This window comes from Leptidea sinapis, chromosome 4 (genome assembly GCF_905404315.1).
Source record: "Leptidea sinapis chromosome 4, ilLepSina1.1, whole genome shotgun sequence".
In the NCBI taxonomy this organism is placed as follows: domain Eukaryota; kingdom Metazoa; phylum Arthropoda; class Insecta; order Lepidoptera; family Pieridae; genus Leptidea; species Leptidea sinapis.
In genome coordinates, this window is record NC_066268.1 from 1,688,897 (window position 1) to 1,711,693 (window position 22,797).

Consider the following 22,797-nt stretch of genomic DNA (forward strand, 5'->3'; position numbering starts at 1 on the left):
TTCCAACAACTTGGGACAATCTATAATGTTATAATATTCAAGAAAATAAATTCAAAGGGGTTTTTATAACAAATTTTAATACTACCATTCTAAATGATTGACTGTAAAAAAAATTAACAAAAAAACAACCGACTTCAAAAACACTATTCCAAAACAATAGATATAATGTGCCCTAAAAAGTATAAAAATAATTGCGTATTTTTATACAATCTAATTCTAGTTACGATTATTGTTATTTTTGGAATCGGTGCCCCTCCACCGCGACCCGCTCTCGCCTCTCGCCTCCTCACGACTCAAGCACATCTCACCTATAACTATGTATATAGTAACAAACCTATCTTGGATGACAACGACTCCAAAAATTACAATAATCTTAACCAAAAATTAAATTAATTATTTAGATTGTATAAAAATACGCAATTATTTTTGTACTTTTTAGTGCACATTATATCTATTGCTTTGGAATAGTGTTTTTTAAGTCGGTTGTTTTTTTTGGTAATTTTTTTTTTATTTTATGATTTTAATGAAGTACACTGACTAACAATTTGTCTAAATATGTGTAGATATACTAAATTTTGCAATGAACGTAAGCGCTTTGCAATTTGATTACAGACAGAAATTCTGCCACAGGCCGCACCCTTACTGTAAGTCGCTAAGGAGTTCCATTGATCATCATATTCGACTACGACAATTACTTGACCATAACTATGTTATGGTAGATGACTTAAATATCCCCATAGCATAAAAAAGATTCGGCCGAAGTTATGTATCGGGCGTCGGGAATTAAGTTTTTAAAAAGCACTTTATTTAACAATATTTAATGTTACTCACAGAAAAATTGGAACAAGACTGAATAAACAATATTATAATTAAGCTAAAGAAATGTAAAAGACAATGGGTGCTCGATCAGCACTACGTCGAGGTACGGGGTGGCAACGTATGCAGGTTTAGCCGTGTTGGGCCTGCGTAACTCCTCCCTCCTTAAGCTGGAAGCTGACCCGGCAGCTTCCCACAGTGTCCTCACTGTGTTGTACAGCGGTGTCCTTGGCTGCATGCGACTTCCTCCAGCTAATGATCCTTGTGACTCCAACAGCAATCAGCAAGCCATATAGGATAAGGGTAGTCCAACTTGGTGTTGCCATCATGGTAGTCCAGTGTGGTTCCTCTATGACAGATATGTTTTGGGCTGTCTCCAGAAGGTGCTGCAGGTTGTCCAGTTCTATATTTTCCAATTTTATATGATACTGTACTGGTACACTCTTTTCAATATTTCTAGGTAGTGGAACAACTTCATTAAATGTAATCTCTTTGCGGTTTGAGTTTAATGTTTTATTCAGTATCTCAACTTGGCATTCCTCTGTAAGGGTAAGTAGGAATGTACCTGAAGCCTTTTTGTATGTAGATTTTGCTAAACACTTGATGTGGATGACTGTTTCTTCTCTCAGGACAATTATCCAAGTATTGTCCTTGATCCTCTGCACTATACTTTTATTAATTTGCATTTTCGCGTATGTACAGTTTGACATGCGGTGTTGAATTCGCGATATAATACAATCTTCTGATGCCCTCGTGGATGCTGTGTTGGACATCTCGCAGAGCTGCGTGTTTCCGTTGATTGTTCTGCATTTGCCTTCCATTAGGTATTCGTACTCATCGCTACCAAGTGCTAGGTATTTGGATTTTGGAATAATAGTTAGGTTTGACGAGTTAGGAATGGAGTACATGTGGATGAGGTCATATATATTAGAATCAATGGAAGGGATTTCTAAGATAAAAGTCAAAGAATGTTCCGTACTATATGATTTTACTTTTATAGATTTTTCCAACTCATGAATCTTATTTAAACTTATATCTGCTACTGGCAAAAACTTATGTTTTTTATGAATTAATGAAATTTCATTTAAAAGGTTGTATGGACTTATAATACTGGGGTGCATTACTCCTAATTGCGCAAACGTCATTGCGTCTTCTAAAATTTCTAGTCTATCTAAAATAATTTGTAAGCTAAAATCTATTTCTACGTAAATCTCTAAGAAATGTAAATGGTTGGCAATCTTATCGCTAATCCGTGATTGATTTTGGATGGTTAGATGCAATTTATTTTGATTTAAATTTATTTTCTCAATTTGATGGCTAAATTCTTTAATGGTATTTTCGGCAAGTATCAGGGATTTGCCCTGGGTGCTCGCGATATTATTTACTTTATTATGAATATTAGAAATTTCTGCTTCGAATTTAAGTGCATCATCGTTATCCAAATTTCCTGTGATTGATTTTACTATAGAGCCTAAACCATTTACAAGGCCTCTCTTCCTTCTATTAATGTGCGGAATAATAAAACTAATTTTCTTACTTATAAGAGATAAACTATGTGCTATTTGATCTTTGTACGATCTATGTATGTCTCCAATTGATGTATCTTTTTCGGCAGCTTTAACACTCTCGAATTAAGATAAAAGTTTAATTGATGTTAAATGTAGATACGTGACATTATAGACACATGCAAGATTAAAATAATCGACTTGTCGTAGTACTTGACCCTGTTTAAGCAAAAGGATTCCGTTCTCATCATTTATAGGGACAAGCGTTACGTCGGCGGTTGTTGTGAGCACGATTGCTCCTGAGATGAGGATCCTGAAACAAGATGAGGTCTTCGTAGAAGCTTGAAGTGTACTCTGATTGATTTTGAGTTAGGGTGGTTACCTATAATCTCCGCTACGTTATTAGGGTGAAGATGAATAATTTTATACGGACCTTTAAATACGGGCTTAGTTTTATCATTTCTTGCTGTCTTAGCTACTTGCTTATATACTATTTCACCTACCTTGAGCGCAATTTCTTCGGCGTTTTGGTTGCGCTTGGCGATGACAGCCTCCTTGTTCTTTGACATATGAGCTGCTATGCATTCTTGTACGGCTTCGGTGTTCATTTTGTGTTTTATTACATAATCCTGGTAAAACTCTTTGGGATAGTAAATTTCTAAAGGGTTTCGTGATGCTGTGTGTCCGAATAGTACTTCATGTGGAGTGTAATTTGTAGCTGAGTGTATAGTGTTATTATACGCAATGAGTGCGTATTTCATTATTGTCTCAGTTGTGTCATCCTTATTTGTCATCTTTTGAATTCTAATTATTTCTGAAAGAGTTGAGTGTAACCGTTCTATTGGTGAATTAGAATTAGGGTTATACGGTGTTGTGAAGTGTATATGAATATTGTGTAATGCACAAATTTCTTTGATTACATCATTATCAAACTTTGTGTCTGAGTCTGTTGTGATTTGGTGTGGAAGTCCCAATGTCGATATGACTTGTAACAGTGCGTCTGCTACGTGAACACTGCTACATGCACTGATGGGAATAGCTTGAGCAAATTTAGAAAAATTATCGATTATAGTTAGAAATGTAACTCCTCCTGTCGAGTACAGATCCATGTAAAGGTGTTCCATTGGTTTTCTGGGTGTATCAGTTAATGATAAAGCTGGTTTAAATGGATTTCGTTCATATTTTGCTTTAAGACATATGTCACATTGGTTAATATATCTTTGAATCGTAAGTAACATGTTAGGCCAATGGTAATTTCGGTGTAACTGCTTATGTGTCTCTTGAATACCTCGATGGGCTGTTTTTCCTTCGTGGTATTTCTTTATTAATTCTTGTTGTTCATTTTTATTTTCAACTAAAGTGACGCGAGTTGTGCATCTAATTAATTTAGGGCCTCTATCGTTAAAGATTGTAGTATAAACTCTAGAAAAGGCCAAGTATAGCTCTTCATTATAGAAATAGCAATGGAATATTCTACCTGCTATAGTGTGTTCTTTTAAGAAACGTATAATTTCCTGTTCCGTGTTATTAATTGGAATAAAAACATCTTTGATGACTGTTTTAGAGTTTGTAGAGCGATTATCGACTCTATATTCGAAACCAGGGGTTGATCGTATGTGAAATTGCTTCAATTGTCTGTCTATAGCGTCTGTCAGTATTGGTATGCCTGCATTTTCATTATCAGGTTGGGTATGATTTGTACTTATTAACTGGTTCTCACTAATTGTGACTGCACTCATGCTGTCTGATTCAGCCTGAGAGAGTACAGGTACTGGTAAGTTAATGTTACTTGTGGATGGTTCAGGTTCTTCCACATTATTTTGGGCTGATTGCTCCATCTCGTTTTCTCTACGTGCATTTTCAAAAATTCTATCTATTATATTATCGTCGTAATTATCATCAAAATTTACAGCTAAGGAATCTATGCTATTATGGAAAATTTTAACCCTAGATAATGCATCTGCATTAGTGTTTTGACGTCCTTTTTTTTATATTACGTTATAATCATACTCAGCAAGCTTTAGACGCCAGCGAGTTAACTTAGAATTAGGGTCTTTTAATGACATAAGCCAAGTGAGTGGTCTGTGGTCTGTGTAAATGGTAAATTTGTTACCATATAAATAAGGTCTAAAATATTTTGTTGCCCATATAATGGCTAACAATTCTTTTTCAATAGTCGAATAACGCGATTCTGTGTCGGAAAGCGTACGTGATGCGTAGGCTACCGGCTTATCTGATCCCACTTTTCCTTGGGATAAAACCGCGCCAAGAGCTACGTCTGATGCATCTGTTGTCAATATAAAAGGTTCATCAAAGTTTGGATATTGTAAGATTGGGGCATTTGTTAAGATTTGTTTACATTTATTAAAAGAATCAATAAATTCAGCGTTGTGTGTAACTTTACTTTGTTTCTTTAGACAGAGTGTCATTGGTTTTGTAAGTTTAGCAAAATCTTTTATGAACTTCCTGTAGTATCCTACAAGTCCAAGAAAAGCTTTTATTTCTTTTTGATTTTGGGGCAATGGGAAGTTTAATACGGCTTTTATTTTGTCTTTATTTGGTTTAAGACCTTCGTCCGTTAGTTCGTGCCCTAAAAAGTTCACTTGTTTTTGTAAAAATTCAGATTTTTCAAGTTGTATTTTTAAATTATGAGTTTTAAATCTATCAAATACCTGTCTAAGTTTGTCAATGTGTTCCTGAAGGGATGTAGAAGCTATAATTACGTCATCAAGGTACGTATAAACGTTGCTAAGGCCTCTAAGTATATGGTCCATTAGCCTCTGAAACGTACTTGGTGCGTTTTTTAAGCCAAAGGGCATTCTTAAAAATTCATAATGCCCTCTCTCTGTAGAGAATGCTGTCTTTTCTATATCATTAGGGTGCATTTCCACTTGATGGTACCCACTAGCTAAATCTAATGTTGTAAAGTATTGGGCTCTTCCTAACCTATCAAGTATGTCATGTATATAAGGCAAGGGATACTTATCTTCTATTATTCTATCATTAAGACGTCTATAATCTATAACAAGACGCCACTTAACTTTACCGGACGCATCTGGTTTCTTCGGTACTATATGAGTTGGACACGACCAAGGTGATATGCTCTCTCTTATGATACCTTGTCGTAATAAGTTATCAATTTGTTTCTTTGTTTCGTCCCGTTGTTTAGGGGCTTGTCTGTAGTTACGAACAAAGATAGGGTTGTTATTTGTCAATCTTAGTTCGTGTTTCACAACATGAGTGAAAGTTAAGGGTATGTGTTCTGAATAGAAAATTTCACGATATTGATAACATATTTTTGTTATTTCCCTTTTTTCTTTCTCATTCATGTGATTTGTACGTATTTGATTTAAATTTTCTTTTAATATTTTGTCCACAGCTGGATTTACTTTTAACGTATTTATTTTACTTACTTCAAGATTTTCGGATAATTTTTCTAACTTAATATTGGTTACAACTGGGATAAATTTATTTTCATTATTATAGTTTATAACCGTGGTTCTGAAGGAACCATTTTTTATCGTCACAAAGGCTGCGGGTGACTCTAAGTCTTCCGACCAATAAAGTTTTTCTTGTAAATATTGGCCGTCGATGTGATGTGTTTTCACATGAACCAATTTTTCACATTTAGGACCTATTTTAATTTTCCTAATTGGTTTATTTAGGTACATCGGGATATCTACCGCCGATGTGCGCAATATATTTTTATTTAAATCAATTGTACTTTTTAGTGACCTCAATAAGTCACAACCTCTATATTTTGGATCGAAATCAAATATAAGAAATTTATGACTAAGATTAATATTAAAAATTGGTGGTAAGGGTAGGTTTATTACATAATTATGGCGAGAAACGCTATGAGCCGTTGATATTTCAAAAGGTTCATATTCCACATAAGGTTCATAATACGTATTAAAAATAGCATCTGAAGCAATCACACTTCGGCTTGCTCCAGTGTCAATAAGAAACTTACCTCCTAATTCGGGTATTTCTATGTAAGGGAGGTGATCCCTGACCAACAAGTTTATTTTCACTAGGTCTGGTCTGGCATCTCCTGGGTTTGAGGAAAATCCTGCTGGTACTCCTCTTCAGGTTCCTGTACTACATGATATGGGTACTCACCTTCATTGTAGTTGCTATGGCATTCATTGCCATATAATACTGGTTGACCTTGAGTATAGAAAACGTTCTGAGCAGCATACTGGGGCGTATCCGGTTTATTCACGGACCGCATAGTAACATCGGAACTTATTTTAGGTGTTACCTGTCTTTGCGGCACATTAAATTGCCTAAAATTCGCGCTGTTACTATTCCTAAAATTACCTGAGTTTCTCTTGAAATTAGGTGTAGGGGGTATAGACATATTTTGACGATTTACGATATTTGAAGGCTGGTGGTGCTGAGGTTGCGTCCCTATAAAATTCCTTGATGGAATATTCCGTTGTTGCGAAACTCTAGGGGCATCCTTTTGCTTAAAATGGGAAGTAGGTGACCCGTTATAAAAAGGTTTACTGTGAGCGAGCCTAGCCTCTTCTTGCCTTGCTGCCATAATTGCTGACTCTAATGTTAACGGTTTACTTATTCTAACTCCTAACGAAACATTGATATCTAATTGATTAGTATATTGCTCTATAACCATTTCCTCATAGTACGAACGGTCTCCGTGTTTACCGACCGAGTAAAGAGTATCTAACAACTCACGGAGTCGTTTGCCAAATGTCTCCGCATCTTCGTATTTATTCCTACGGGTCCGCGTGAGCTCCTGCATCACCTGGATTTCGTTGCGCGGTTCTCCTAAACGTCTAATTAGAGCGTTTTTAATGGATTCCCACGTTATTAACGACTCTTCGTAGGCTATCGCATCAATAGCGACACCTCCTAACTTACTTTTTATTAAACATATAAATGCCGGGTGAACCCGGGAGGGTTCACTTAAAAGTTGTATAATATTTTCTACTTCTCTAATATAAAAGTTTAATAACTTTGGGTTCCCATCATACCGTGGTAGTAAATCGGCAAGGAATTTAAAATCCTTATCACATTCATTGAAAGACATTGCGTTTCGGATTACACTATTGTTCTAATACTCGGTAATTATCACCTAGATACACCTTTCTTGTCACTAAGTAAGTGTAACCCGTTATTTAGCGATATTAGCTTTACGCAACGTTCTTTAACTTTTATAATAAAATATATATAATACTAGGACAGTAGATATAGCAGGATACTTGAATAGCGAGAGTACTCACCAAATCAGCATCTGCATCTGCTGTCGAGTCTTGCCCAGCGCGTGAATTCCCAATGTTCCGGGTTTTCGTGCGCGTTGATGATGATGTCCCAACGACCGACGAGGTTCTTTAATTCTTGCGATTAAGCGGCTCGAAAACCACAGCTACTTTACACTCGGAAGATTTTATACCGACGAAAAGAAGCTACCGCGAGACTACTCGACTGCGCCAGTTATGTATCGGGCGTCGGGAATTAAGTTTTTAAAAAGCACTTTATTTAACAATATTTAATGTTACTCACAGAAAAATTGGAACAAGACTGAATAAACAATATTATAATTAAGCTAAAGAAATGTAAAAGATAATGGGTGCTCGATCAGCACTACGTCGAGGTACGGGGTGGCAACGTATGCAGGTTTAGCCGTGTTGGGCCTGCGTAACTCCGAGTATCGTTAATTTGCTCCTAAGAATTGAAGAGTTCCGTTACTTTATCATGGATTCCATAAACAGAACCCAACCAAACTCTCACTAAACTATCTTTGAAGTATATTATTTCCAATAAAAAAGAATAATCGAAATCGGTTGGCGCGATATTGAGTTATTCGTAAATTTATCAATCCACATACGTATAGCAAATTTAAGACTTTTATGGTTTTCTCATAGATGCCAATGTCAGATCTGGACCAAATTGAAATGGAACCACACGGGAAGCACCAGCTTTCAAATAAAAAAAGAATTATCAAAATCGGTTCACCTAGTCGAAAGTTTTAAGGTAATAAACATAAAAAAATCATACCGACGAATTTTGAACCTCCTTTTTCTGAAGTCGGTTAATAAGGCATTTTTTTCTTTTGTATTATGATTACGTTGCAGTGTTTCGAATTTTAACATATTTGTGAATGCAGATAACTTGTCAAGGGCGATCACTTTTTAAGGAAAAACTCTTGTAAATAAAGTTAAAAATCGTATTTATAATATGGCATTGGATTGACCTCGATTTAAATTATTACTTAGGTACCATCTATATTGCAGTGAGAAGAAAGTTCTTGGTATATTCCAGTAATCGAATGGAGTAGAAAGTCTTGCAAGTCAACCAGTTTTTATATAAACAAAATTAATTGAAATCATAAATCAGATTACGCCATAATGATTTGGCTGATTTGACGTAAAATATTTAAATAATTTTGATGACACAATATACGATTAAATTTTTACATTATTAATTTATAAAATTATTAATTTATACAATTAATTCAGTGTTATGTTGTATAAAGGTTGTATAATTCTTTTATTGACAGAGCTAAGTAAATAGAGGACAAAACTAGAGAGTGGTGCCAGAGAAATTTAAAAGTCAGATTACTAAATTCAAAAATAGCGCTTAGTTTTGATCAGAGACCTCAATTATAATGTAGGAAAGATACGTACATATGGGCTAACTAACATAAAAAATGTTATTGGTGCACACTGGATCATAAAAAACAATAATATTAGGATGTCATCCCCACCATCTCAATGTGTGGCGGTCCTCCACAGTACGGTTTTCAAGGAGCTTTCTTCCTACTACAAAGCTGTGGAATGGGCTTCTTTGTATGGTGTTTCCGGGACGATACGACATGGGTACCTTCAAAAAAAGCGCGTACACCTTCCTTAAAGACCGGCAACACACCTGTGATTCCTCTGGTGTTGCAATAGAACGGTAGGCAACAATAGGCGGTGATCACTTAACACTAGGCACGCTCGTTTCCATTATCGTGTCCTCCTTTTCCATTATAAAAAGCTATGTAATTAAAGACGCAATTAATAATTTAGGCATTATATGTAGGTATCAGAAAACTAATATCTATAACCCTATCTACGAGTGGGAGGATTGGACTTTATTAAACTTATCCCCCTTAGTCATAATGGTCCGCTAACTTTAAACAGCCGCTTAGCAGTTTTTTGCTCATTCTGACTTAGGTCAATAGAAGAAGACAGAGTGAGAATTAGCAATGCTTTAAGTTAGCAGACTATTATGAATAAGGGGGATAATCTAAAAGAACCCCGAACGGCTTCATCGATCTTGAATTAATTAGTACAAACATGTGGTTGTTAAAGTGATACTTAGGCATTATAAAAGGCATCTATTTTCTCAAAAGTAATTCCTTTGGAATTCTTTTTGGTGTCATTACTAATATACTAGACACTAATACCGCTTCGGACACTAATGGTGCAGAGAGGTGCAAGAAACTCTCCCAGCATTTTTTTTTCCCCTTTGGACATATTATAACAATTGTAAGAAATAAATTCTCACCACTTGCATTTAGATTGCGTCTTTTAGTTTATTTATTTTTATTGTTTTCAACATTCCATATTTTGTGTTTCCACCATTTAACCTCGAATAGAATTATTCGACCAATCGGATTTCCTCAAAAGAAAAAGAAGGTACCCGTTACACCGATAAATAATAAGGTATATCTTGTACGCAAGACTGCACATTTAAGATTGAATATTTCGCAATATATTTAAAAGGTTTGAACTCTGACCAGAATACAAAACTGACGGTGTTTGCGTCACAGTAAAAGGTTACAATATTCACTGTGCCTAGACTGTGTTGCAACTTTGTACAAATTAAGCATTACATACAATAATTTAGATGCATTATTCAGAATAGGTACACAATTCTACTATTTATTTATTTCATTAAATTAAAAGAAATTTTGTAAGTAAATATTCATGAAATCTTTACAAAAACAAGTGCACAATAACGTCTAAAAGTAAATTACTTATTAAATTAAAAATACGTTACCTGATTGATACAAATGAGTTACCTGTTTTATTTACTCATGTGCTCGCAATATGGAAGGAACCGCAAGCTAAAATGCTTCATCCTCAATAAACTCTTTAATAATAACCGGCCGCAGTTTTCCCGAAACAAAGACTGCTGATTGGGCCTGATTGCCCGCATAGTTTTATGACCATAAACAACACAAAAATAAGACTGAGTATCGCATGGCATTGTATAAATGTCTTTCGATATTTTTGATCTGAACTCAACAGCTGCAGCGTAAGTACCAAAACTTACTTAATTAATTATGGCAATACTAAAGAACCTACGTAAAATTTGCCTTTCCTAATGTAGTTCTCAAGCAAATACAAATGCCAATGCAAGGTTGGATGCATTACCAATTTCTTAAAAATAAAGCATCGTTTTCGATTAAAAAAAGTATCGAACAAATTTCTGTGTTTTCAGTTAAGGCATATGAAAGAAAAAGGTTTGAAAAGACATATTAAAATTTCTCTTTGATAGGATATTTAGTATCTATGGTTGTAAAATCTCGTGCAAATCTCATATAATTATGGGAGCCTTTAAGGGTTTAAAGGCGAATATCTGTTCTCCGTGGTTTTTGCGGATGACCATGGGCTGATTTAATTTATTATCATTGTTTGCATGTATGGTGTCTGTTCAGCATGCACGGAATGCATTTCCTAAGGCTTCTGTCACTGTATATATACGTTATGTATGTTAGTTACTTTTGTTACATAGTACTTATCGCTGTCGTGTTGTTGTCATTGTACATCTTTTCTTATGAAGGTTTCTCTCGATTGTAAGTTAGTAACAAGTATTTGTGCACCAGTATAACCGGAATACTTTATATATTTGGTGTTGCATGGGCATAGATGACTTATTACCATCAAATGACCAGCTCGCTTTTTGGCCCACCTATTCCATATTTGAGTTCAAGATCTAAAGGTTGACGCATTCAGTATACTATATCTTATATTAAATATATATTTTCATCTAATATTATATGTGATCCCAGAAGGAATATCACTTAAATGTTTAGATTTGAAAGAGCGACATTTCAAGTCAATTTTCAAATATGCATTTATTGCGATTGAGCAGACATAACTTAAAACTGGTTTTGATTGGATCATATTTATGCCCTTGACTGTACTACAATACATATCAAAGAAAACACACATAGAAAATACGATTGCAAGATCAATTTTATCATTATGAACACAAAATTGTCGTCAATAGCTGATACAGTACACATACATATTACAGTTTTGTGTCGAGAGGTTTTATACAAATCTTTTCCTGCATCTGCTACCACTTACATATAAGTAAAGTACTGAAAGTGCTTGTGATGTTGATATTTAGCAACACGTTATAATTAATTTATTAGTTATTATATTATATTTTTTAAGGTTTTTAGTTTTAGGTTCATTGGTATTGGTATTGGTAAAGGGCTCCTAATTCCGCCATTAGACCGCTTAGTAGGGTCCATTTTGCGTGCAGTGTTGGCCAGTCATTCCAACCAGCCCAGCTCCTTCCAGAAGTTCAGAACACTCCTGGGGTGTTCGCAGACTTCCTGGAGCGACCTTATATTTACTAATGTTTTTACCCGTTGGTTGGCCACCCCAGCACATTCCAGGATTACATGAGTGACCGTTTCATCTTCGGTTAGACAGCCCCTGCACCGAGGACTGTCCGTAACGCCGATTGTAAAAAGGTGCTTGTTCAGTGATGTGTGTTGATTCGGATGTCGTGTCTGTTTAGGCTAATAAGTCGACGTGTCAGTTTGGGCGATAGTGCAGGAATTGCCTCTTTCGACTGTCTACAGCCTGAGACATTTGTCCATCGGGTTCTGTGTAGGTTGTTGGTGAGAGAGCATATCCATGACCGCATTTGGCTGAAGGGTAGCGGCAGGAGTGGCCCTGGGCCAGCCACTTGGGTTTCCGACCCCACCCTTGCAAGTTCATCCGCTACATCGTTCCCCAACGAACCGCTGTGTCCTTTGATCCATTGCAGAGTTACCCAGTTGTTAGATGCAGCTTGTTAGAGCAGGCAGTTTTAGGTTCATTGTTCTTGCATATATTTTTTTATGTCTGTATAATTAAATGCATTTTCATTTCACACAATTGAAAAAAAAATTGTATTAATTTAGAATAATTTAACGTTAATTAATACGCTGCTTCGTTAATACGAATTTCATTTTCAGAACAAACTTAGCATACTTATGTAATATTTATGATTTATATACTTATTTTAAGTACACATAGGTACCTAGATGTTTTAATTAATTAGGTACATGTTATACGTTAACATTTTACTTCTTACTACTTCTATTGTCTATTACTGGATACGTGTATTCAATTATTTCTAAGTGGCTTATTGTATTTTTATTATGTGTAAATAGCTGTTGATATTCTTGAAATACATCAATAATTATTACATCATCATAATTATTAATTACGTCATGGTATACGTACAATTAAAATTTTTAAGCCTAGTTACTACAAATGACCGTGTGGTCATTTCAGTGAAGCTTAGCGGAGTTAACATTAAAGTTCGTCATTTATGACATTTTTAATACCATCATTTGCTCGTTATCCAATTGAATATTAATTAATTAATAGCAGCAAAGGTAATTGGTTTCGTGTGTTATCGATCAACTGTAATACATTTTTAATTAAAAATCGAAAAAAAACAGTGAAAACGTTTGATGAGTTTTGAGGTATTTCTAGAATAAAACAAAATGTTTTACCAATATTTTCACTCGTTGCTATGGGGAGTTTCATTGGAGTGGATTGTTGGTCGTGCGTTGTAGTTTATTTATGTGGCCATAAACACGTTTGTAGCCTTAAGGTTAAAGTTCAATTGAGCTGTCCAGTAGGTTACAGCAAAAATCAAGTAATATAACAGTGTAACTCAGCGTTCTCCTTGAAATTTATACCTACGTTTAGGTGAAGCGCTAGGGTTGATACATACAAAAAGATTGATAACGCGGACGGTGCGGTGCATCTAATTTAACTTGGACAGCGACCAGTCTTGGCGGTGTACGACGTGGTACTCAACAGTCAACACTCAACAGTTTTGTCTTCCCAAGATTGCTTAGCGGCCGTGTAAGTCGTGTGTATGTGTGCGTGCGTCGATTCGGGCGCTCTAGTATAAATTACTGTTCTATTTACTATATTGTGGTTGCATGTGGGATAAGTTTTGAAATACGAGATCGCTGCCGCAAATATTTTGATTTCATCAAATGGGTTTCGTTTTCAAGGTTCTAGAGGTAGTAAACGAACAAGTAAGCCGCCGCGTATAGTTATTATTACAACAATATGGATATTATTTTCAAGGTTCTTGTGGTGGCTGAGATCGAATTAATTATTGTATAAACAATTTTGCACAAGCACAACTTGCGCCCGAGTGATATTTCAGAAACCATTATAGGATCCTATCACGTCAATCCTGTCAATAAATTCGACATTAATATCGGTGAGCTAGTCATTTTTTTGGTTGATTAGTCAGTAATCTAAATATTCAATGATATGTTTCATGTCTTACACACAAAACGTGCGATCTTTTTTTAAGTGTTTTTTTTATGGAAGAGAAGAAAAAACTAGCGTACCGGTCACCTGATGTCAAGTGATCACCGCCGTCCACATTCTCCTGCTACGCCAGAGCTGTCAAAGGAGCGTTGCCGGCCTTTTAGGAATGTGTACGCGCTTTTTTCGAAGGTACCCATGTCGTATCGTCTTGGAAACACCGCACAAGGAAGCTCATTTCACAGCTTTGTAGTACGTGGAAGAAAGTTCCTTGAAAACCGCACTGTGGATGAACCACAAATCCAGATGGTGGGGATGATACCCTAATTTGTGAGGTATCGTGCGAAGGTGTAAATCGGAGGAATCGGGTGAATATTCCTAAGAAATAAGGTGAGAATTCCCGAGGCAATGCGATACGCATTCAACACACCCGAACCCGCGGGTACAAGATAGTACATATAGAATAGAATAAGAATAATTTATTGCAGTAAGTACCATATTACATAGATTTACAAAATATCTGTTACAAAGTATACGTTGGTTTAAAGTAAGTAACTTTAATTTTACAAGTATTCTGGCCTCACACTAGGATTCCCTGTGTCGTGAGGTCCAGTCTCTTCCCCTATAATAGTACAAAATAAAAATAAAATAAATTTGCGTGTATGTGTGTGTATGTATGGATGTGTGTGTATGTGTTTGTGCTAAGTAAGAATAGAAAATTGCTAACGTTGGTATAATAATTTAAATTAATGTTTTTTAGTTTAGTACATTTATAAGTTTTTATATAATATAAAACAATGTACATAAAGTAATATGTAACAGTTATTTATTAAAATATTCAAGAATGAAACAAGTTTACGTGTTATTATTCTACGAGACCACGTGTAACAACAAAGGGCACACGTTACCTACTTTTGTACCTACTAGGTACCACAGACAAGAGACTTAGAGAGAGATAGATACTTGCGGATAAACACGTACCTACGTGTGGGCATGCGGTTACAGCCTAAACACATGATCGGATTTGGTACGGCTGAACTATCGGACAGTACCTCGTACTCAGTACGTTCGCGTCGGTCATAATAATAATGTTGTGCGATGAACAATGCAACATATCATAGAATATGGTGCGCTACCGGGCTGCGTCTGATGGTTCGGCCGTACCAAATCCGATTCAACAATTCGGCAATGCTTTTTTTTATATTAAAGGCTAGCTAATAAGTGTGGCTAAGCGCCAGACGGCCTATATTTTTAACCGACTTCAAAAAGGAGGACGTTATCAATTCTATCGGTATTTTTTATTTTATGTATGTACACCGCTTACTCTGAGATTTATGATCCGATTTACGTAATTCTTCTTTTATTTGATGCGAAATAGTTTTATTTTTTATACATAATAATTTTACATAGTTTAGCCCAGTAGTTTTCATTATATGAGAATTTATATGAAATTTTTGTGTACCTGCATGACATAATTGTTTTCTGTATACGGCTATTTTTTTGGAGTTTTCATTCAGATTAATTATATATTTTTATTAACTGACACTTAAACGTAAAAAATATAAAAAAAGCTACGTTTAAAAAGACTGACTTTAAAAACTGAAAAGTATAAAATAACAAAAAAAAATATTTAATCCTCTTATGAAAACCTTTACCTTTAATATTAATAAAATACTTTAAGTCCTATAAACTACTTTATTACAACCAAATGTAATACAGGTACCTACACTCGCCACGCGTAACTTTGAGCGGGATAGCTTTGTCTAGAACAAAACAATCTAAGCAGACAGACACGCGTGGCCAGACAACCTAAATAATTTCAGTGAGGTAAGCTGTTTATAATATTAAGTTTTATTTTGTTTAGGGCTTGGCACTGACTTAAACCCTATCAATGGGTAACACATACAAATAATAGTATTTTATTAATATTAAACGTAACGGTTTGCATAAGAGGTGTATTAAATAAAATTTTTAGTTATTTTATACTTTTCTGTTTTTGAAGTCGGTTTTTTAAGCGTAGTTTTTTTCATGAATCACAATAAGAATGATTCATTTCCGACTGGTAGATCCTGATTTGTGACTTCAAATAAACAAAAAACGTAGTGTTTCCTACCAATTGTTATATAAACTTGTGGTATAAAATGGAAGTTTTAATTGTTTACTTAATTGATTAAATTATAATAATTAATTAATTTTGATTTTAAGTGCTAGGTAGTAGTAGCAGTAACGGATTCATAGACAATAATTTTAAGAGTAATGCTTTTATTGGAATAATTATTTCTTTAAAATCCTTAACTGGTCGTAACCAAAGTAATTGCAAAAAATACAAGAGCCCTACCTTTGGCAAAAGTAAACGTACGCGTTATTTGTATGTGATCTGGAACAACTTCAAAATCAAGGCCTTGAACCTATTTGATTGTGCGTAGATGAATAATTACTCAGAACCGTATTCCAGAAACACTTGAATACGAACTTTAGTTCGCTATATTGCGATAAGACGCCCATAACGGAATTCAGCGGCAAAAATCATGTTTGACTACACTCCGAAATTTCTCGTTTCGATGCAAAGTGAAGCAAGTGTACCAAATTACATTTTATATGCATATTTACGAATATGTTTAAAACGTCTTTGACATTGAGCAAATGATTTTAACATATTTTTAGTGAAGAAAATTATTTGTATTATTTATGTGAGAAGCATGAATCATAATATTGAAATTCCTTTAATATCGTAATATGCTCATAAATGTTAGTTAATTAAGAACTTAATATTAAAAGGTGATTACGATAATACGATTTACCTTTTTGCTTTTTAATCCATGCGCTCCTCTTTAACAAGAGTTTTATTAAAATTTCAGCTTAAGATCAAAGTTTTAGTATTTTAGCATATTTCCTAGAATATTAGAAACTAACCTACCTATATTTTAACAGAAGCTGGACCTATTCTTAACAGAAAGCAATGTCACTAGCTGTTTATTATATTTGTGGTTATATATGCAAAAATCAGTACATTATTAATATGTATATTTTGCATTGTTAATATAATATTCACACATTATTATAATGCAAATGCGGTGAATATATTATATAATATTATCTAAAATTAAACGTTGTTTCGAATAAAAATAAAATATTATCAAAAACTTGCCTATAAAATGGAAGTCACACAAAACACAGCACTATCACACTTCCACTGCCACTTCAAGTGGACGAAAAAAAAATTCGCGCCAAAACATGCGTCAATGTCGCCGAGCGCTTGTAAACTGTCACAACTCACAGTTTGGCGCGAACGTGAGACGGTGATAAAGGTAATGCTAATTAGTTACTAGCCCGCAGGCTTTCCTCTTGTGAACTGCTTGCGTAACTTATGACTATTGTATTGTTATGAGAGAATTTTATTGTTTTATAATTACAAGGTACAAACATTATAAGGCGTATATATGTAATATAAAGTACTAGTTGGTATACGATAATACGACTAACTTTTGGATTTGATTCATAAGCAATGCATTGCAAAGACATATACATTATCTAAGGCTATATAAGTATAATTCAAAATGTCATCAATTGTGCTTTTCGAAATTCTCACTCCACTTTTGACCTTTGTTCTTGTTTTTTACACTCTACGGGAACTAAAGCGGTCTTTTGATACTTTCCTACATTTTGGGAGGAGCCACTACTTTCCAAAATAGTGAGCCACATGACTCATTAAGCCTTTTTGATCATCGAGCTATGAGTGTGTCTTGTTTCGCATTTTGTTGCAGTACCTACTCTATATTAAGTATTATGTTCTAATCTAATCTCATCATATACTTATAGTTTCTAGTATCAGATCTCTCTAGTGTATCCCTCCACCCCCTTACCATTTTTACCAACAATATGGACTCATTTGCGTCAAATCAATAAAATACATACAAAATCGATACAAAAATGATTCCTTCATTTCTGTATAGATTCATATTTTATATTGGATCGAATTGAGACATGCGATGAAAAGTAGATTCTTTACGATAACCGTAAGCGAAAAATGCAATGGCTGACCCCAGGTCAAATACCGCAACAGTCAGTCAACAATAGTTTTGGTAAACGCGTCAAAATAAAAATATTACAATATAATTATTTGCACTATTTTACTATACGTTATATGATTTTATGAATTCTTTCAGAAAAATATTTTATTCTAAAAAAAAATTTCACCAAATAATGTTCCCGTTTTATGCAAAACAAAAATGGCCGCCGCCAGCTAAAGCCAAATAAATACTAATAATTAGTAATATTATATTTTGTCTTCAAATGCGGTCTTTTTCGACCGCTGTCTTGCCTTGTCCACGAGGACACCGTACCATAGGATCATAGAAACGCTTGCCGTGTACGCTTGTGCACTGGAGCTTACGCGGACACTCGAGTCCGACATATTACGCCCCGTTCCAGGGCGTAAATACGTAACTGTATTTCCTCCTCTCAAAAAAAAGGTAGGTTACGAATCATTGTCAAATTGTGTCGTGTCGATAGTAATAATAGTTCATAAGTAATTATTTTAAGGCATTGAAATTGTAGCAGACAGTGATTGATACCAATTTACGTTCGTAAAATAATAATAAACTCGTTATAAACCACAGCTCAAGCATAATTATCTTGAGACAATTAAAAGCAAAGGCCATTTTTTACTACGTTGACATTTTAATGAAAACATTGTGGTTTATTGATTCTTCAATAACTTCATTGTTTATTGTTCACTGAGAATACCAAACACTACCAATATCTATTATTAAAGATCTGCGTTTTACAGCTGCTGGGAACAGCTGTTTTGAATTACTGTGAAAGCCATGCTAAAGTTGAGTTGGCTTAAAGCTTCTTTCACCGGGATGGGATTTTAAGCAATGCAGTTGCCTTACTTGCCTTACGGTGAGGTCAATGAAGAACATTAATGTCAAATAAAGTTAAGAGAGCAGGTCACTAAATTTTACTGTTTATTACTTTATACAGAAAAGTCATATGTAAGTATGAATGGCGGGATTTTAATGATAAGATTTGAAAATGATGCAGATCGTGAAACGAAGTTACGGTCGGTGGGGAAGTGGATTATTTTCCTTTCAAGCCTTTCTACCCTGTCATTCTGGATATTGTCAGGGAACTATACTTGGGAACATTATTGGAACTTATATCTCACAAAGCTATTAAAATGGGTTCTTATTGTGGATGTTTTTCTAAAATCTTTGGCCTTTCTAATTACATATTACTGATGCAAGGATGTTATCAACATGCTCAATAACATTAAGTTTAGCGTCAAGGCTTACTCCCAAATCGCGTTTAACAATTATTTCATTTAAGATGTTGTATTGACTACTTATTGGACTGATCTTGCGCGTGAATAATAATGTGTTGGTTGTAGTTTTTTCTGTTCTGCTCACAGAACAGAAAAAACTAGTAGAAGTGGCATCATGTCATTTTACTATGGAAACCGATGTCGCCAAACTCACACATTTATCTATTAAATATGTAATACACCCACTTAATTCCGGCTTTATGATAGGCCTAAATTTACAATCATGAAAAGAATTAACTACAAATTTACATCAATTTCGAACTTAATACCATTACGCATATCTCATATTCTTAAACTGATTTTGGAACCCTCAGTAATTTTTCTTAAATTGCGATAAATAACATACAAAAACTTGAAGTAATAGGAACTCTGTAACCATAGATTTGTCTTCTGTCAAAATGCATAGTGTTGTACGAAAATGAATCAACATATCGATAAGTTAGTGAATACTAGAAATGATGTTATCAGGGTTGATAGAGTATATTAACGATAACGTACGTCGTTAGCTAAAATAATAACAGGGCAACACTTTTTCTTAGTTATAGTTTTATTTAAAAGGATGGATAATACTTAGCTCAATTCAAATAAAATCCAGACAGCGTCTACGAATAATATTGGAAAGTTACAATACCAATATTATATTTACCTGGGAAGCAATACAGGCATAAAAAATAGTTTTTTATAAGTATTCATTGTTATTCTGTATAAATACAGGGGCCAGTAACACATGAGATTTTATAAACCATACTGCTTTCATACGTAATGCGCGTGCGGAAAGAAAATTTCCAAAACAAGCAGTAACGAATGTAAAAAGAGAAGCTATAAGTACTGATGAAGTATTAATAATCTTATTAGTCTTACGATATATGATATTTTATATTATTATGTACATATGCCACAGTGATGGCAAGCATTCCCAGAATTCATGGCTTCCGATGTATTCTTTTACAATTCTATGACGTATTTCCTCTACTCGATGATGTGATGAGGTTTTTCTTCTACTCCACATCGACTCATCAGTGGAACCTCAATATATGGAAAATATTAAAATTTTATTTAAAATATGTTTGTTTATATTTAAAAATTAACGCTTATTTAGTTTAACTGGAATCTAAAAATATTGGTTTAATAATAATTAGCCAAACCTAAGAGACAAAACTATTATTTTGAATGAATCGTAGCCTCTCTTGTACACAACCATATTATTGCTTACTTACACTCTTATCGGATGAAGAATGGAAAAGAGCAATACTTGAATACAATTTATAAAGATAAAATTTATTTCGATAAAATTATATCGATTTGTACATGTATGCACTTGTTGAGTAGCAAGATATTTTTATTGTTTACACTAATTATTCTAACATAAGTTTCATCGATTAAACGTAAAGGTAAATGAATCATACGTACTAATATTATGGTTCATTTTTATTTGTATGTTTTGCACAACACCTAAAAATATTAATTGTATTTAAATCGTAATATAATGATTACCAATGATAGGAAATCCCTATGTTGGACATATTTTTATTGCGGCTATGATTTCACAAATGGCACATTAAAGCATATTTGTATTTTTTTTTTAAAGATAATTTTGCTTCACTTAACATCAAATGATTGGTCTCACTTGAGCCTCGAGTAAGTATATTTGTACACAATAGTGGCGACAGGGTAACGCCCACATACCACTTCCACTAGTTTTTTCTGTTCCGTGGTTGTACACCACTGCATTAAACGAGTGATTTCAATTTGGAGTAACTGAGCTATCTGCAGGTTTACTAATAACTCATAATAACTTATAAAAATTTGAGGTCATCGGCAAATAAATATACTTTTGAATGTTCAAATATATTTTTTAAACTTTTAATGAAGGTGTTGAAAAATAGCGGCCCGAGTACTGAGCCCTGAGGATTCTAATCACGAAATCTCAGAAATTACAAAGCCTACAAACTTGAAATATCGAAGGTAGGTTTTTAATAGAACGTAGGTGTCAGCTACGAAACGGATTTGAAAAAACCTCCCCTAGAGGGTGAAGGGAAGGGGGGTCGAAGGTTGTATTAAAGTCTTATTTAAATCGACGTTTAGGTTATTACATTTAAATAATAAAAATCTGTATAAGTTAATTTAGGAAATCCTCTTTTAAGGGTCGTAAAATAGGTTGCTACTGCTAGTAGATATATGTAAAGTATAATTTTGATGAAAATTAAGTTAAAAAAGAGGTGACATGTGAGTCGGCGTCCATAAATACAGCATCATTCAAATATTAGGTCTTTACCTATGAAATTGCCGTTTTGTATGAAAAAATTTAAACGAATTTTTTTCATGTATTTTTTAATTCTTAAAGAAATTCTTAAAGAAATCAGCTGGACGGGAGTCAACAAATTCTTCAAAGGCATTTTGAACTGCCTCTCGGGTATTGAATTTTTTTCCCGCCCAGAAGTTATTCTGGAAAAGTAGTAGTCTGTAGGCGCAAGGTCTGGTGTGGTCTGATCAGCGGAGACGAGCTATTGACCGATGCAGGTTGGAGATGTGCCAGCTTCTCCATCATTGTGTTCAGTTCTTCTCAGTACACATCTGCAGTAATGCTCACCCCGTTTGGTAAGAAGCTGTGATGAATCACACCGGTGCTAGACCACCAAACAGTGACCGTCACTTTTCTAGGGGTAAGTTTTCGTTAGGGCATTGTTTAGGTGCTGAACCAGGATCCAACCAACTTGCTGAACGCTTGCGGTTATCAAACAGAATCTATTTTTCATCGCAGGTAACAATGCGATTCAAAATTCCTTCATTTGTGTGTCTGTTGAGCAGTGCAAGGCACGTCACGACGCGTACTTCGTGCTGGCGATCATTGAGTTCGTGGGGCACCCATTTGTCAAGCTTTTTTAACTTGCCAATTTGACGCAAATGCACCAATATAGTTTTGACGCCAACATCGAAAGCTGCTTCTTATTCAGCCGTAGATTGTGTTTCATCAGCTTCCACAATCGCCTTTAATTCGTCATTGTCGACCAAAGTCTTCGAACGACCGCGAGGTTCATTTTTCAGGTCGAAATTTCCAGAACGGAAGCGAGCAAACCAATAACAGGTGGTGCGTTGGTTTGTAGTGTTAGCTCCGTAAACGTCATAGATGTTGCGTGTCGCTTGTGCCGCGTTGCTGCCACAACACATATTCCATAATTACTCGAATTTTTAACGTATCCATGATGATGACAAAGATTGAAATGCTATGAAAATGTAACACTAATCAATAAACAAATGACTACTTTTGTAAAAAGAATTCCATGTTTTAAAAATAAAATTAATTTGAAATTAGAATTCTTAGCCAAACAAAAATTATTATGATTTGAAATGGCCAGTACTGCAGAACGGCAATTTCATAGGTAAAGATTAGACCTATATATCGAGCTCTACGTACTTTTTGAACTGGTACTTCGATAAAGAAACTTTTTCTAAATATGCTCAGCGACCAGTTTGGATGTCGGTAGCATGATAGTAGTTACTGAAAATCCAAAACGGCTATATAATGTTTTTGGTTTTCTGCAACGTTCTGCTATATTCTTAAGTTACTACTTTAGGTCAGTTAATTTACCGTTGCTTATACACCATTACGTAA

At 34.6% G+C, this 22,797-nt stretch overlaps 1 protein-coding gene and 1 pseudogene across 1 annotated transcript in view; both read right to left on the reverse strand.

The window, feature by feature from the left end:
• The window catches only part of LOC126980020 (polyamine-transporting ATPase 13A3-like), a 61,797-nt gene extending 44,631 nt beyond the window's left edge, over positions 1-17,166 (reverse strand). Inside the window, exon 1 of the mRNA XM_050829645.1 lies at positions 17,007-17,166. The gene's annotated coding sequence lies outside the window, so the exon portion shown is untranslated. The remainder of the gene's footprint in view (positions 1-17,006) is intronic.
• On the reverse strand, positions 779-2,684 carry LOC126980042 (uncharacterized; annotated as a pseudogene).
• Positions 17,167-22,797: the final 5,631 nt, after the last annotated feature.